This window comes from Cyprinodon variegatus, unplaced genomic scaffold (genome assembly GCF_000732505.1).
Source record: "Cyprinodon variegatus isolate N-32 unplaced genomic scaffold, C_variegatus-1.0 Scaffold62, whole genome shotgun sequence".
Classification (NCBI taxonomy): domain Eukaryota; kingdom Metazoa; phylum Chordata; class Actinopteri; order Cyprinodontiformes; family Cyprinodontidae; genus Cyprinodon; species Cyprinodon variegatus.
Genome location: NW_015150515.1, coordinates 1,362,927 through 1,380,186, shown reverse-complemented (window position 1 = coordinate 1,380,186; position 17,260 = coordinate 1,362,927). Strand labels below are relative to the sequence as shown.

Here is a 17,260-nt window from a genome sequence, read left to right as displayed (position 1 = left end):
ATTCTCGTTGCGACTTTATTCTCGTAATGTTACGACTTTATTCTCATAATGTTATGACTTTATTCTCGTAATTTTATGGCTATTCTCGTTGCGACTTTATTCTCGTAATGTTACGACTTTATTCTCATAATTCTATTCCTCTATTTTCGTAATTTTACGACTTTATTCTTAAATTTTAGGACTTTACTCTCATAATTTTACGACTTTATTCTCGTAATTTTCGACTTTATTCTCGTAATTTTATGACTATTCTCGTTGCGACTTTATTCTTGTAATGTTACGACTTTATTCTCATAATTCTATGCCTCTATTCTCGTAATGTTACAACTTTATTCTTGAAATAGAAGGAAAAAAATCTCTAGCTTGGCCCTAATACCCCAGTGTAAAATTCATACTTCAACAAGACAAGAAAAAAATAAAAAATCAGATATGCTTTCTATAAAATCTATTTGAACAAGACAAACAGATGAAACTGTCAAACAGCCAAAATTACACTAAAAGGAAGCTCAAGACTGGGGACCTGTTTAAAATTGCACACTTCCCGTTTCATTTTGTCATTTATCAATCATTTATAATTTCTTCCTGCACTACTTTGCATTTATAAAAACAAAACATGTAAAACTATGGTGTGTATTCTTAACCAGATCAGTGTTGTTCTTTTCACAATGTCCTCCACTGCGTTGATTGTTTCTTTTCTCCGTGATTTGTTTTCTTTTCACACCAAATGTCTACCCATCAGTTTCCTAAGGTTCCATCTGTCCTTCCATCAGATTTACCCCACCTATTTTTTTTCCTCTCCCAAAGGCAAACTAAATTAGCTCTGGATTTCTGCTGTGGCTTCCACGGCAGAGTAAGAGCAGCACTGGAATACGGAGAGCGTTTCCTTCTGAAATATCTCAACATGACCTTGCAGCAAGCAAGAGTGCGTCGAGGTAAACGCAGCCGTCGAGAGGGGAATGAGAATGAGGCAGAGACTGCAGTGGGCGTGCGTCTGTATGTGTGTGTATCAGGGTTATCTGGCAGCCTCGGAGAGCTCTCCCTCGCTGATCATTGCGAGCAGAAAAGGACGCAAAAGGGAGGAGGAGGAGCAGACAGAGACACTGTGCGATACAAGGACAGAGGAAACCTTGATGGTCCTCTGGGGCCTTAAGGTGCTTTGAGATCAAAGCCCCTTTTGAACACTTCAAGATTTCTTTGTTTCTCCTTGGCATACACGGTTAGTCAATTAAGAATGGGGAAATAGAAAGAGAGGGACTGTGGGGGTAGATTTGAGGGTTTCTTTCCATTGTTTCCTTTAACTGACAACTCAATTAGGCTGTGCTTCTGCTCCAGGAAAACCCTGCGGTTTATTCCTACATGCAGCTTTGACTCTCCCAGTCTGACAAACCAATAGAAAACAAGTGAGAAGGAAAAATTACCATTCGCCTGAGAAATTTCACATTTCGCCACGTCAACATGCCTCAGGAAAACAACAATAAAAGAGAAAATAAGGAAAAAAATGCAGCGGACCAGTGCAGGAATCTGCTGATGTCAATAATTGGCTTTGACAGACTTCATATTGATGGTCCCGTGGGGTGGCGGAAATGCAAACTACTCATCAGCTTCTTTCCCCATTTCCCCAATAATGATCTATCACAGCCCGGATCTGCTTGAGCCTAACTTGACATGCCAGTGTAAGTATGCCTCTCTGCAATATTTATGAAGCTTATGAATCAGCCAGTGGAGCAGAGTGGAAGGAGACATGCCCCATCAACACATTTTAACAGGAACCCCGGCCAAAAGCAATCAGTTCTCATGGATGCACGCGCATGTCTGACGCTTCCCTGTCCTGTTACAGCAACTTAATATTTCATGCCGACTTATAGCTGAAGCAATGCTTTTTAATTGGTGTAATGCTCAAATTTATGTGTAATTTGCAATCAAGAATAAATATGTGTTGGGGGGGTTGTATTTTGAAGTTATCCCAGAGGCGCATGCTACTGAGCCTGATAGACTATCAGAAGATATCTTTGTATCTCCCCTCCGAGGGTAATTCGGCCTCTGTATGGGTAATAAGCTTGTCAAAATGCACACGTAATGCCTGCAAGTGAAAATCGGCTGTGGCATCTGCTACAAGGGGAACATTATAGCGAGGCAAATCTTCCACTCAGAGAGCGCAGCATTACATAAGGGCCAAAAAAAAAAAAAGAAGAAAAAAAAAGCAGTTGCATAACTTTTATACTTCTGGCTGGTGAAATCCCTCGCTTTGTGTTCACCAAATCTCTTTGAAGTGTTCGGTTTGTGGCAAAGGCCTCAAAACAAGAATCAGGTTGATGGATCAGGCAGCAGTTTCCTAGATTCCCCACTTCATGTCTCTGATCAGTCGCCACAAGTGCCTCTGTAGATGTAGTTACATGCCTGTGGTTGTGATTCAGCAGGACTATTTGTGAAGATACGGATGTCTTTCACTTGCCTCAAACCTTTTCTCTCTTCAGCTAACTCATTTGTATTTGTTTGCATCTTAATAGCTCCATATCTCCCACCTTCCCTACCCTTAACCCCTCCTACCATTACACCAAGTGTGGTCAGTTGTTCTTCTCATACTGACTACCAAGACTGGCTGCTATAATGGCGAATGAGATCTCACAGAAAAATCAATGCATTAGACTAATGTGCTGTGTGTGTGTGTCTGAATCTCCCCACAGAGCGTGACTCATGCTGGGTTTGCCTATTTGTCCCGGAGTACACACAAGCTGGCGGCGAGCCCTGCTGCTGCAGAGGGAGGCAACAGTGAAACTTGAAGAATCAGCCGAGAAATCATCGTCTATAAGCCCGATTATAAACTCTTTGTCTCTGACTTCAGAAAAAAACTGCTCATCCTGAGCCGATTCATTGATGTCTGCCACTGGTATAATCGGTGGATTTTCTTGAAACTTCCCTCCTGTCTGACCACCCGGACTCTCATCGCTGATTGCGCATTAGGACCTAAAGATTAGAATGCACTAGCGCGAAATAAACAAGGCCTAGATGATTTCAAGTGCCATGAAATGAAGGTGCTATTAAGTGAAACCTGTGAAGGAAGGAGACATGATGCGAGAAGCTGGAACCTGGGCTCCATCTGAAATGCAGCAATAGAATTACTGATAAAAACAGCAAAGCACTAACCTAAGCACCAAGAGTTGGCTCTCATGCCTCTCACACCAAGAGGGCATGGGAATGATTTGATTTGAAGGAGTCGGCGTGTCTAAATGTAATCAAATGGCATAACTGGAGGAATCATGAGTGAAATAACAGAATTATCGGGCAGTTGCCAGACCGATGACAGTCAATTAAATCAATAAAGAAAGTTCACACTACAAAGGAAAAGTTTTGCAAATGCATCAAAAACATTACACAGAGCTTGGAACCAGAACTAAACATGGAGAAGCAGCATTTGGTTCCTATGCTCCACTTATCTGGAACAAACTTCCAGAAAACTGTAAAAGTGCGGAAAGCCTGACTTCCTTTAAAGCTACAGTGTGTACAGTAACTTTTAGCGACATCTAGCGGTCAGACTGCAGACCGCAGCAACATGAACATCCCCCCCCCCACCGCTCCTCCCCCCAAACAGTACGGCGAGCGTTACGGGACAAAATGTCTTCCACGACGTCCGCATCACCTACCTTCTCAAGTGATGAGGTTTGTTTACATAGATAATTTTACAGATAGTATTTCATTAGTCTGTGTAGGGTATAGATTTCATGTAGACTTAAGATAATAAATATACCCGTTATTTTTTCTACATCGTTGTGACGTTTTGGCGATCTTGTAATCACTAGTTTGTTGGCTCTGCGCTGCCGTAGCGCAAAGATGTCTGCCTCCATGGCTGCGAGACCCGCTCCTATGTAATTATAAATAACGAATTCTAAGGCAACGCAAATATTAAGGTTAAGAGGCTGAGCTCGTAGATGATGATAAATAACATAGTTATGTATAATATATTACATTTCTGACTGTATATCCCTGTAATTATTACACACTGTAGCTTTAAATCAAGACTAAAAACACATTTGTTTAGGATTGTCTTCGACTCTTCTAGTTAAACTGTTCAACTAAAACATCATTAGTTCAAATTTTTTATTTTCTTTAGTCCAACTGTTTTTAATATTCTTTTTTGTTTCTGCATTTTTTATTTTATTTTTTTCATACTTGCTTTGATTGTATTTTATTTTCCTATATTTTAATCATGTAAAGCACTTTGTGCTATACAATTAAATTTGCCTTGCCTTGCCTTGGAAGGGTTCAAACATGGTTTTAATTTACATTTGCATTCAAGAATGAAGTTATCCGAGAGGCGCGTCCAACTGAGCCTGATAGACTACCATCGGTTTTCCACATTACCTGGCATTAGTGTCAAACTCTGGAAAACACAATGTCCAGTTAGTTTTCCTGTATTGTACGGAGATGTAATCAAATGAGAGTTATTATCAGTCTTGTTCACAGTGGTTTGGAGAACTTCAATACAGATTCTAACATAATCTTGATTCTGAGCGCAGATCTAGTCTTGCTAAAGATCTTTTTTTGAGACAAATATGAGAAAATAGAAAGCTGAAAAAAGTTTTTCAAAGTTTCTTTCTGGATTTCATTTTTATTTTAAAATTTCAGTTTACGGTATCTATGTTTTTTATTTTATTTCCATGAACTTAGGCAACTTTTATTGTGTTTTTATATATACAGAGAGTACACAGAACAACATTTTGTTTTGTACATGGTTCATGACATTTCAATTGATCAAATTTAAACAGTGTGGGAGAAAGAAAACGAGGTGTGGAAAAAAAAACAAACCAAAAAAACGCATTGATATGGAAGTTCAGAGTATTAAATATATATGGTTCAATTTTCCAGTGTTTAGGTTGGGTGTTTTTTAGTGTGATGCAGTCTGTGACATGATTTAGAGTTTTTAAACAGTTCAGCTGTCTGATGGCGGTGGGGAAGAAGCTGTTTTAGAGCTGTATCAGGTCGCTGCCATCAGGCAGATGTTAATACCTTGAGTCACCTGTGCGCTGTCACACAGCCAAAAAAAAAAAAAGTAAAGATGTTAAATTACATGAACATAATCAGCTTTAGTGATTCATTATTGAAAAGAAATCCTTTATTATCCCATGGTACGACACAGCATCTGTATGCTTAAAAACAACCTCTGGAGCTACAATAGACATTTTGGATCCTCCACAATGGTTCTTTCCAATTTAACAAAAAATATTTACATAAAAGCAGCATTTAACACATCAGATTGATAAAAACAACAACTAAATTTTTACTGCAACTTCCCTTCCCAATTACTTTTTCTTTGTATTTTTACTTACCTTCTTACTTATTTATTGTTTAATTTAATGTTTGTTTGACTAATTTTAATGGTGGAAAATGTCTTGTCTCTACTATAGTAAGAAACCTAATCTCAATCTTTTTGTATTTCTTGTACATATGAACAATTAACAAAGCTGACTTTGAGTATCAAAAATGTATTTTTTTAAGATCTACATTTTCCATCATAAGGTCAAAAGTATTTTCCTCAATAGCTCTTATTGTCATATTGATGATAACATTGTGTCTACTTTGAAAGTCGCTTTGGACAAAAGCATAAAAAACATCTACCTTGTTTTTATGTTTTTCTATATGTTAAACTCCGAACATAAAACTAAAATGGTGTCTCTTTAAACATTACAGTGGACATTGGTCGTCTTTTTTAAAAAGCACATTTTTATTCATTTGCAGCTCTAAATTAGATTTTGACTTGTAATGAGAGCAAAAAAATGCTTTTTTGGATTCTAAAGGCTGAGTCTCAGGCAAACCAAAACTACAGAACAAACCCAGTCTTTAGATTCTCTTTTTTCTTTGTCTACAGCAATTTGGGACTATACTTTGCTTTGATTTTTATACAAAATTGAGTTAAATGCCTTATTGAGAGGTCGTTCTGCCACTTCATTTAACCAATTTGTTCACTTAATGGTGCTGAATTGTGATGTATAATGGAGTGTGGCATAAAGGCAGAGCTTAATCTCTAGAACTGGGTGACGATTCTTTATTTGATGTCCTAGATTAAGTCCATTGCATTGCATTTATGTAAACATTTTTCATTTCATTGTTTCATGAAAGAGTTAAAGGTGTTTTTTAAGAATATCTGTTACCACATAGCCCACCTGCATGATGTCCAATCTGACCTTTTTATTGAGATCTGGCAGTTCCTCAACTTCAAATAAAGTCTTAACCTTCAAATATGAAACCATAGTGACAGGATTACCTTTCAAAGGATAAATGATTGTGTATCTCTGGTGCTGAAATATCCTTGTGACTTGCACTGCTGGAATGCTGTCAAAAACTGTGCAATGGCAGTTTCATCAACATGTGCAAATGAAACGTGAAAGAATTTTAATGTCGTTCCCTTTTATACCTCTTCAAAGATAGATGGAGAACTGGACAGGGAGAAAGGAGGTGGAAAGAGAGAGGGTCACAATTGTATGGACAGAGGGCATGTCAAGATAAAGGTACAAGACGTGGGTAAAAAGGTAAAGAGGGCGAATAAGCAAGAGAAGGGCTGTAAGCAGCGTGGGTGTTTATTCCTTTAGGAAAAGTTAAGAGAGGATCTCTGTTACTGTGCCACTGGAAATCAATGTCATTCCACCCACGGTTCATTTTCTTTACCAGGACGGCCCTAGACATCGGATGATGTTTGCCAATTTGGCTGACAAAAAGTCTAGCAGTACCTAAAAAGTTTCTTGTGAACTTTGGGTTTTCTCCTCCTGTCTTTCTTTTCCCCTTTAGCCTTTGGATTTACTGGCTCCTGTTAATCCTTTACTAGACTCCAAGAGATGGCAATAATCCCTGTATCTGCCACAAAGCCTCATTACACCGCATGTCATCAGGAGAACAAAAACAGAGCAAGAAGCCATAACTGGGATGACATTTTGCCTGTTTCACAAAAGAATGAAATTGGTAGTTTGGTCATGTTACTACGTTTCTAAAGGGATCTATCTCTTTACTGTCAAACCTGTACATGTGCTGAGTGTCTTCTCCACCCAATTACTTTTCCTAATCTGGAGCCTTCATCACCAACTCTTTTCTTCATCCAGGGCTCATCATTAACATGTTGACCTGATACACTAATATGATGTTAATAAGATTTAATTGATCCTTAAGCTTGTGTGAATGATCATAAAGAAAAAAAGAAAGTGACTACCAGACAGGATGTTTGGCAGACATGGAAGGGAGCATCAAGTCAAAACACCATAGTACTTTAGATTATTTCAGCCTGGCTTCGTAAATCTAGTCAGCAAACTGTGGAATGAGATATCTGAGTCCTTGAATGTTTTACATAAGCTGTATTTTGTTTAAAGGCTTTGTGCAATATTAATCCTTTGTGACATTGTATGGGTTAATTCTGAACATCGGTCGCTTTAGTCTTACTTGATGTTCCAACACTGCAAACACATTTCAAAAGGTGTGACTAAATATTTATCAGTGGACTAATTTGGACTCAAAGTTACGAAGACAATAAGAACAAGAAAACTGGGGTACATACTGTTCCCTTTGGAAAATTACATCTAGTCATTGTGGCCTTGCATGTCATCTGGAATGGTATTGATGCTTTTAACCCATTTGTTTTCTAAGATGGAATGATTAATAAGAACTGGGCCCAGTGGCGAATCTTTTGTGGATTTTTTTTTTCTCATTTACACATGGTCAGTGCTTCATAGGATCTTCAGGAACATTTGGGCAAACATCCCTCAGCTAAGTGGTAAGGTGTGGTATTGGTGTCCTTTCTTCATAGTAATCAGATAAGGAGTCAGCAGAGAGAAGAAAGAGAGGTTTGCAGCAAAGGTCCTGATTTTGGGAACCACACAGCAGGTGTCTTCATTGAGAATTAATAACATCTGCATGTTTCGCCAACTCTGCCACTACGCCAGAGCCTCTGGCTGTTGGGATCTGGAGTAGTTCCACCTTTCCCCAGCAGAGTGCGTCGTGGGTTCTCTGGGCTGGAGCTCACCAGCAGACCTGGAGCTCGTCAGCCCATTAGAGGACCCTCTACTTAAGCAGATGCCAGACCTTTCTTCGACGCCGCAGTGTTAGCTAAGTTTGGTTAGCGAACCTAAGCCTCTTTGTCTTTTGATTTTGTCCCCTAGAGAAAAATGAATTCTAACCAGCCTTTGTCTTGTCGCTCCTAGGAAAACCTGTCTCTCGTGTGAAGCTCTGGGAGAGCTTAACCTGAATCTGCCTGCCTGCCCTAGAGAGCCAAACCTGAAGATCTCACTTTGGAATCCACCTGCTGCTCTCGGAAGGAGAGCTAACCCCTCAATCCAAGGTCTGATCCAACAGTCAGAAGTTAGACGCTGCACCTGCTGAGCACTCTGTCAAACCAACAGTCTCTGGACCCAACCGGTTCCCCCCCTCTGAGAAGAAAGCCTGAAACTCTCCAAGGTATAGTCTGCAAACATCTGAAAACTAAACAACGTTTCCAATCCTCCTGGTTAACCGAACTGTCATCTCTGCAGACGCCTGAGAATCCAGCCCTGGACCTGTTTCCTGAACGCAGTCTTATTTTGTGCAAACATTTAATAAACTCTGTTAAACTTTTCATCTGTCTCCTGGTAGTGTTCTGCATGTGGGTTTGATTCAGAACCAATCATGACACTGGCTCGATTTAAATAGCTCGAATTTTTGCTACTACCTCCTGTTCCTAGCTCCATCAATTTTGATCAAGGGTTAGGACACTATCTGGGGTAGGAAAGGAGCTCTGAATCCAGACAGCCTTACGGGTGTCACATGTGACAGACATACAAAGGACTGATGTTGGTCAAAGACTAGAGCCTTTTGGAAAATAACAAAAAAACAAAAACAAAACAGAAGTTACACACATAAATCCAGTGGCTGAAGCTCTCCACTATAAAAACCAAAAGATGCAAAAGCATAGAAATGTTCTTGTGTTACACAGAATATGTCATGAAATAATGCTGTTTTGTGAAACTTGAGAAGGGCTGTGTCTATATGTCCGGTAACCCAAAAGATGTAGTAGTAGTTGTCCTAACTGCTAGCTGCTGATAGAGATGTTGAGGGGTCCCTATGCTAACTGCAATGGCACTAGGAAGCATCCGGCTTACTGGTCCATCCTCACCACCAGCACTATTCAGACAGCAGATATTATGGCGTCTGCACACACACTTCTGCTGTGGCTTAAGTGCCCTTACCAATTTGATGTGTTCAACCTGAGCCTCTGCCTCATTGAACCCCCCAGTCAATCTGGTTAAAACGTTACTTCCTCTGAGCCTGACACTGCTAGAAGTTTCCTCTTGTTAAAAGGGGGTTTTTCCTCTCTACTGTTGCTGCATACATGCTCTGTTTGCTGCAAAGTCTACAACACATTGCAAGCAAATGTCTACCATTGCTACATGGTCATTCAGGAGGAGTGAATTCTGCAAAGTCAGTGACTGGATGCAATCTGCTGGGTAGAAAGACTACATTAGACAGAAAATGTTTAACCAACCTGTAAGATTTGATATATGAGTTATAAATTGATGCTATATAATTAAACTGAACTGAAGCCAAATCACTATTGCTCATTCCAAAGGGTTGGTTTCCTTGTAGTTATCTGACTTAGACTGAGTTAATTTATATGTAGTAGGGCTGAGATCATTCATAAAACTTACTGTTACCCTGGGCCAAAATCAAGATGAAGAAAAAAATGCGTGCTCCAAAGTCAATACCTTCAAGCTGAACCAACACGGTAGAGCCAATCTGCTGGAGTGATGAATATAAGGAATGAAACAGGTATTCAAACAAACAGCCCAATACAACCTGCCAGGTATGGCTGCCTCTCTGCTAGTAATGCATGTCTACTGCAAAGGAGGATAAAGTAATTCAATCAGTAGCTCTATGGTTAAATGCTGGAGACAGGTGTTTCAAAAGCAGGTTGACAAAGTTTTAGCCTTCAAACCCCTTTGTCTGACTACCTTCTTTGTTTTTCCTGTAGGACTTTGTGAAAGCTTTTGTGTAAGATATTGTTGGACAATGTCTCACCTCAAGTGTTTATACTTGTTGTGAAGAAGACTTGTTGTGGAGAAGTGAGGCAGGCAGTTGGCTGAAATTCAAAAGGAAACACTGTGACCTTCGGACAGAATCAAAGTAAGATGCTCTGTGTCACGCTTGTTTCCACTCCACCAGTCTTTCTGTCTTCCAGGCTTGGTTTTCTCTCTCCATCCCTCTCCATAGTGTACATTGTAGTTTCTCAGAGACATGACCGCATTTTACTTTGAGCTGCACGGTGCAGGTATTTAATGCGTCAAAATTACATCTCTGGAATCAGCAAGTGCCACAAGCTTTTCTTTTATAGTTACCAAGGTGACAAGTTTCAGAATGGGTGCAGGTGACAAACCCTGCTATTTAGAGAAAAGTTCGCATTTACTTTCAGTCCATTTATCTGCTGCTGTAATTGTAGCGAAATGCGGATGTGATGAGTTAGGGGGCTAAATCCAGAAACACCACTTTTTTTAAAATTATTTTCTTTTCGCAAATGTTGAAAAAAATCATGTATAAATAAAGATCACTTTACAAGTATGTATAATAATAATAAAAATCTGTTGATCTCTCCAAAATATGCACATACTTTAGCAATGCCTTGTTTTCCTTTGGGATTAAACATGGCAAAAATGGGGGGAAAAAAAACCCAAAACAAAATTAACTTGATCCAAAATCTGCCTTTTTCCTTCTTTTCATCTCTTCAGCGTCAAAGAAATACTTTCTGTGCTGTTTGTGCTATGAACAGGCTTTTAAGGAGAAACCTGTCTTAGAACAGTAAACAGCAGCTTTCAGACACTAAGAGCAGCGGAATAGGTGCCACTTAATGCTGGATTTCAAGCCAAACTGGCGCTAGACGTTTACCCTTAAATCTGAAAGCCATACGTCCTCAGTAAAGAGCATGCACCCAACTATGCTCTTAGGATTCATTTTGATTTGGACTGCAGACTAATCAGTTGCGCAAACTGTCTATTTCTACTTCCTTCATGTTGTTTTCCATCATCTGATGCATGTTCGGTTCCTTCTAACTACCATTTCTTTCATGTGTTACAGTGATAACTACCCACTTTTCTCCACCGATTCATGCTCTACTTTCAGGCCCCCCTGTAGCTTCTTTTTCTACCTTTTTGGTCTCTGCAGGCGCAGTGTGATGTTGAAGCTGGTTGAAAAGAACAGCTACTGAGAGCTCAGGCCAATATTTGCCCTGAGCTAAACTGAGCAAACGGGGATAAAGCAAACATCTCTGTCCCTGGCTGGCTGCCTTGTTGTCCTTTCATTCCCGGTCTGTCTCTCCAGCGCTGCTGCTTGCTAATCGAGGCTAACACAACTGGCATGTGATGGTTTTTAAGCAAAGCAAAGGACTAGCGGTGAATCTGACACCATAATCTGTTTTTGCTCTGTGTCTTTCTCAGACAGGGTGGGAGGATTATTACATGCACCTGTGAAACCCAATGGCGTACAAAAGCAGCAGTGTAACAAGAGAAGCATTGAAAAACCAGCACATTTCTATTGTTCTAAAAAGGAAGCTTTAAAAATTTAAAAACAAAAAGGTCTGCCAACATGGTTCAGATTAATTGGCTTATTATCCCTAAGAGGTCGTTCTCCTGGCTTTTTATTAATTGTTTTGGAAGTTTAATCATACTTTTTTTTTTAAATCCAAGGTTTAGGGTAGTCAGTTGAACTATTAACATTAGTTAAATAAAACAAGTAAAATTGTAAAATCTTTTATTTTCACTGTATGGTATTGCCTACACTGACACTAAGGGAATATTTCAAATATCCATTACTGTAAAAATGTCCATAGCTGTATATTCGTTATTTTATTCTCCAGGTGCGCGGTATTATATTGTTAAAAAACATTTTATTGTTTATCTTTTAACTCTTCACTAGTAGGTTATTCTTATACATGTCTAAGGTCCACATTTGTGTGACATTTTTTTCTATAATCTTTTTGCTGCTGTAAACACCAGAATTTCCCCATTGTGGGACAATATAGGGATTGTCTATTCTATTCTAATAAAGACAAACTTTATTCAGTCCAGATTAAAGAGAGTGGCTCAAATCCATTTTTCTTTTTACAGTTTTCAGGCTTAACTACGACTTCTGGAGCTGTGTCGAAAAGTATTGTTTTCCCCAAATTAAGACTGTTTTGTAATTATTTTTACTGTTCTCTTTTTGTTTCAGGGACAGTAACAGCCTGAGTCTTAAACCCTTGACTGCGCCAAGAAACAAATGCTCCATTCTTTAACTACCAGGACACCCAATAGCAGTTCCAAACCCTGACAACTGGTAACTTAAACAAAAGTTGCTGTACTTTTAAACTTAAATAAGAAACTTTAGTGTTATTACAATATTATTACAAAGGTATTTTAATTGATTCTTCTCTTTAGAAGCTGCTATTGTTAAAATTAAACATTAAAAGAATACCAAGCCTCTTACTCAAAAGCCAAAGGCAAAAGTTGGTTTTTACACATTTCACAGCAGAAACACAAAAGCAGAACTCTTACATGTTAAATAACACGAAACTTAAAGGTATACGGATCCTCAGCTTATTTTGTAATTTTAAAAATGGCAACTGCCTTGATTTTCTGAACAGATTTAAAAAACTGTCCCAATATTTAACGCTTAGTTTTTTAGATTTACACAACTGAAAATAGCTTTTCAGGCCAGAACAAACAGGAAGTGTTTTTTTATTTTTTTATTTCAACAGCTGAACCAAACATATTTCCAATGCAATAAATTACATTTTCCATTAAAATATAAAACTACTATTAAACTTAAAGTTTAAAACTAAACTTTTTTTCATAAAATATATATAATTATATATTTTATCTTTTATGATTTTCAATACATTTCCTACTAAAGTTTAAAATTAAACTAAAATTAAGTTTGAAATTAAATTAAACTTTATATAAGCTAAATGTTAATTTTAATGTTTTAATAATTACTATCAATACATAAAAGCACCTTTTTAATTTCTATCATGCATGTTCTGCATTTACACTGCACGCCCTCTAGGGGGCATATCCCCTACTTTGGGAACCACTGGTCTAGTGCAAGGATTAGAAACATAAGGGTCTAATAAGACGCAACAAATTGCCATTATCAAAAGAAGATAAACAAATAATTAGATCCAATATTCCCCATCTGATATATTTATATGAAGAGTTGATAGCCTTCATGCAAAGAAAAAAAAAAAAAGGAAGAAAAATGTTGCTCGGAGGGAGAAGTTAATTTTGCAGCTGACATGATAGAGACAGTGCACCATGCAAACTAAAGTGGTGATTATTAATCACCGCCGCAGACGATAATGACACAGTTTAAATTTTCTAGCTTCTAGGTCAAAATGAATTGCTTGTTAGAATCTACAAAGGCGTATGATAAATGAAATGAGCCATTAGAGAAGCGACAAAGCCTGTATGCTACACTTCATTATCCACCTGGGCCACAACAAAAGCACAAATTACTGTTGTTCCCAGTTTCTTCTGTGATCCCCGACGCTGCAATTACAGCTTCAATGAGATTTTGGGATGTGAAAGCCACAAGGAAAGTTAACTGACCATGCACACTCATCCATTAGCACTCCTTAAATGTTCCCGGTAAAGGCCTATAAATCCCATGGATAAGTGAGGAGAAAACATTAATGAGTAAATGAATGTTTGCAGTGGATAAAATGAGTTTAATACACAAAAAACTCATAAAATGACAGAGCAGAGACACCAAACTGTCCTATTATCATGCAGCGGCCAGCAACACATAATGAATAATTAAATGTATAAATTGCTTTCCTTTAACCTCTGGCCCGTGTAACACCTGGGCGACTGCTGAGACAGTCATGCATAATGTGGATAAAACGCTTAAAGTAAACTGATGGAATCGCCAGGTGAGAGAGGAATTATATTGTAGTCATAACGCCTGAACAGTGAGTGGAAATTGTGCCGTGATGTGAAATAAGGTTAATCGTTGAAGTGTTTGACTGGTTTTAAAAGGAGCTGGTAAACAGAATAAAGCGTTTATGTAGGAGAACACTGTTTTAAAAGAAAATAAGCCCAACAAAACAGTTGCAGCACTTAAAAGTAGCTCATATAGAGACAGAGGCTGTCATCATGAGAGGGGAGAGTGATGTTTTTGTTTACATACGGTAGCAGACTGAGCTAAATAGAGAAGATGGAAAATCTCTTTTGTCTTTTTTCTTCCTAAAATATGAAGCAAATCAAATTTAGTCTCTGAACTTAACTCCCCCACGTTGCAAAGTATGAGACTGGTATCAACCCCAGACAACCTGTCAACACCTTCAACTCATCTGTACTTTAATCTAATGCTACATCCAGACCGCACGCAGCACAATCAGCAAAAAATGCAAGTGCTGCTTGATTTTTGACGCTTGTACAAGTTTAGTTCTGCCGCACGGCTGAAGCATCTTTGCTGCTCTGGTTGCACGGTCGAAATGTGGGTCTGATGCGTGTTGGGCGGAGCTACCCTATCCTTTCTTTGTCTGTAAAAATGGCAGCTATATTTGCTGTGATCAGTGGGTAAAAAGTAGTTTTAAGATGTTTTTAAGTGAGAAATTCCACCTGAAAACTTCATCTGTGCAGTCAGTTTATCATGATTAACATCCTGCATTCAATTATTTCGCTGTTGGAGCCGCATAGACCCTCGTACACTGGGGCCTTGTCACTTTTTCTCGGTTTTCCACTAATGTTTGTGGCGGCTGGAAGACGTTTTTAACTTATATTATCCTAACTTAAGGCACCAAGATAATAAAAGCAAACATATTTTGCCAGCATGATTCCACATTTTAAGTTACTTTAGGCGTTAATAAACTGTTTCAGAGGAGTGATCATAGCGCTCTGCATCAGCAGTGTTGTCTGTCTCCCTGCCAGCTTCCAGATCAACTTCTCTGATTGGTTGACGTCGAGCAGAAAAGAAAAAGTTAAATTTTTCCAACTCCAGCAGCTGCTGCTTCTGAAGCGCGTCACAAGCATCAGATGCTCAGAGGCTCCTGAGGCGCTGTTCCTGCTGCTCCAAACACGTTCCAGGACCTTTTACTGCGACTTAATGCACGTCAACCATTGACTTTGTATGTAAACTAGCTGCCTCTGCAGCGTGCGTTCTGAACTTAGCATAATGCAGCCAAATGAAAAGCAAAGCTAGCCAATCAGTGCAAACCTCAGACCCTTTTAAATTCTAATAAAAAATAAGTCATCAAGAATATGGCGGCTGTATAACGTTCATCTTTCTGGTACTTTTTCACATTTTGTCCCTTTTTAAGTTCCAGGGGACGGATCCTCAGAAGGTGCAAAGTGATCAGTGTCAGCATTTAGCAGAGAGCATATGAAAACCTTTTTGTTGTTTGGCACTTTTGCATCTGCGTCGAACCTTTCCGATTCTGGTGCATACCGTACAGGTGTGTATGTGAGAAGTTTTCAACTCAGAATTTTGTTTTTGTAAACTAACCATACTCTCTGATATGTTCCTCGATTTTCATGGTGCTATTCTTATTCAGATTCTCTAAAGAAACTCAACCTCTGAGGCTTTAACAGAAGGCGTGTATTTACTGTATACTGTGATTTACTGTAGTTAACACAAATAAAAGTAAATTTTAGCATCAGTTGATTTTTAACTGGACAGGTTTTGCAAATCCTCAACTTAAATATTTTCTGTAGGAAAAAACCTTTGTGTTCCAGTGCTAATTGAACCATTTCTGCAGCATTTGTCTAAGCTAGAGGATAGATTTTCTGCCCACTGTAACAGTAAGAGCTCTCAGATCACATGCATACTTTGTGCTCTTTGTATGGATGTTCAAGGTCTCCCCTTGAAAGCGAACAGAAGTGTTTTCCCATGAGCTTTGTAGTCACAGTCCGTCATTCACTATGGCTAAAAAGGTGCATATAGATGGTAATGAGTATTTTTTTTTCTAGTGTTTGGGACAGTTTGCACCTCATTAAACCAACGGTACATATAGAAAAGTACCATCATATTGAATGTGTAGAATAAAGAGAAGCAAACTGTTGACGGCTTATGCTGACCATGAGAATAATGAGCCCCACAACGAGGAGTCCTGAGTGACCTATAGTGAACATGTGAAACGGTCCACATCCCAGACTTTATTACCAACATGCTCTTAAAGCATTTTCTGTGCTCTGTTTTATTCTGAGCTAACAAAATAGATATCCCTTCCAGGAAAAAAACCACGCATTTCACATGTGAAAATCACATGTAAAACTCATGTACCACGTAAGACTTTAAGATGCGATTTATGTTTGTAACACATTTAAATGCCCATCATGTTAAAAGAAAGTGGGATTCACAGGTGATTCCCATTTAAAGGCATACTATGCAACATTTTTCAGTTAATTAATGTGTTCCATAACGTTTTGGATGATTAAATGAGTCATTTCAGGTCGAACAAAGGTGTTCTCGGCCGCCCTGGTGGTCTGTAGTTGAAATTGCAGGAGCCCTCGGCCCGCAGCCACAGGCTCAGAAGTCTCGTGCATCGCGAGAGTCGGTCTAGCTTTAGGGCGAGAACTGCTACACGCCCCCAGTGAAAGGCATGCTCGTTGCTAGCGCAGTGGCGATATTTGTGCAGTTATCATGGCGAAACCAGCGAAAAAACAGCGAAAGCCCATGTCGGAGCAGGCAAGGAGGAGGAAAAGGGCTCTCTACCGCAGTAGACATGGTGATTCGTTGCGTTTGCCTGTCTGCTAAGCTTAAAACAACCGCGCCAGGAGAACAGCTGAGCATATTTACGACAGTGCACTTTTACTTTCGCCCTCTGGGGGGAGCCTTGCTGGAAAATCAACTTAGTATACTTTGAATCACCTGTGGGAAAAAATTGTTCACATGTGAACAATATGATTAATATGCGAAAAACCATGTGACTTACATGTGAAAATCTATTACATGTGAAAACATAGGCATCATGTGCTTTCAACATGAAATGTTCTAAATCCCCACATTTGGAAGCGCTCATACGTCTGGTGCACATAAGAATCACATGTGTACCACATGTTAATTTCACATGTAGTGCATTGATGCCACATGTGAATTTAGGGTTGTTTTCAGGAAGTGTGCTCAATGTAGGTGGGAGATCGAACACATAATGTCCAAGAAATCCGATTTTGCAGATCTAACAGCTGTGGACATTAGCAAGTTGTTGGAAATAAATGCTGTGCATAGAAAGAGCAATAAAAAACTATATATATATATATATATATATATATATATATATATA

The 17,260-nt window shown here is 38.9% G+C and overlaps 1 protein-coding gene and 1 long non-coding RNA gene across 2 annotated transcripts in view; one reads left to right on the top strand and one right to left on the bottom strand.

The window, feature by feature from the left end:
- LOC107082797 (neurexin-1-like) overlaps positions 1-17,260 on the bottom strand; it is a 1,206,010-nt gene that overhangs the window by 112,454 nt on the left and 1,076,296 nt on the right. The window lies entirely within an intron of this gene.
- LOC107082799 lies at positions 8,014-8,529 on the top strand. The gene is made up of 3 exons (XR_001481149.1): positions 8,014-8,094; positions 8,181-8,433; positions 8,508-8,529. It is a non-coding gene; the product is annotated as an uncharacterized LOC107082799 (long non-coding RNA).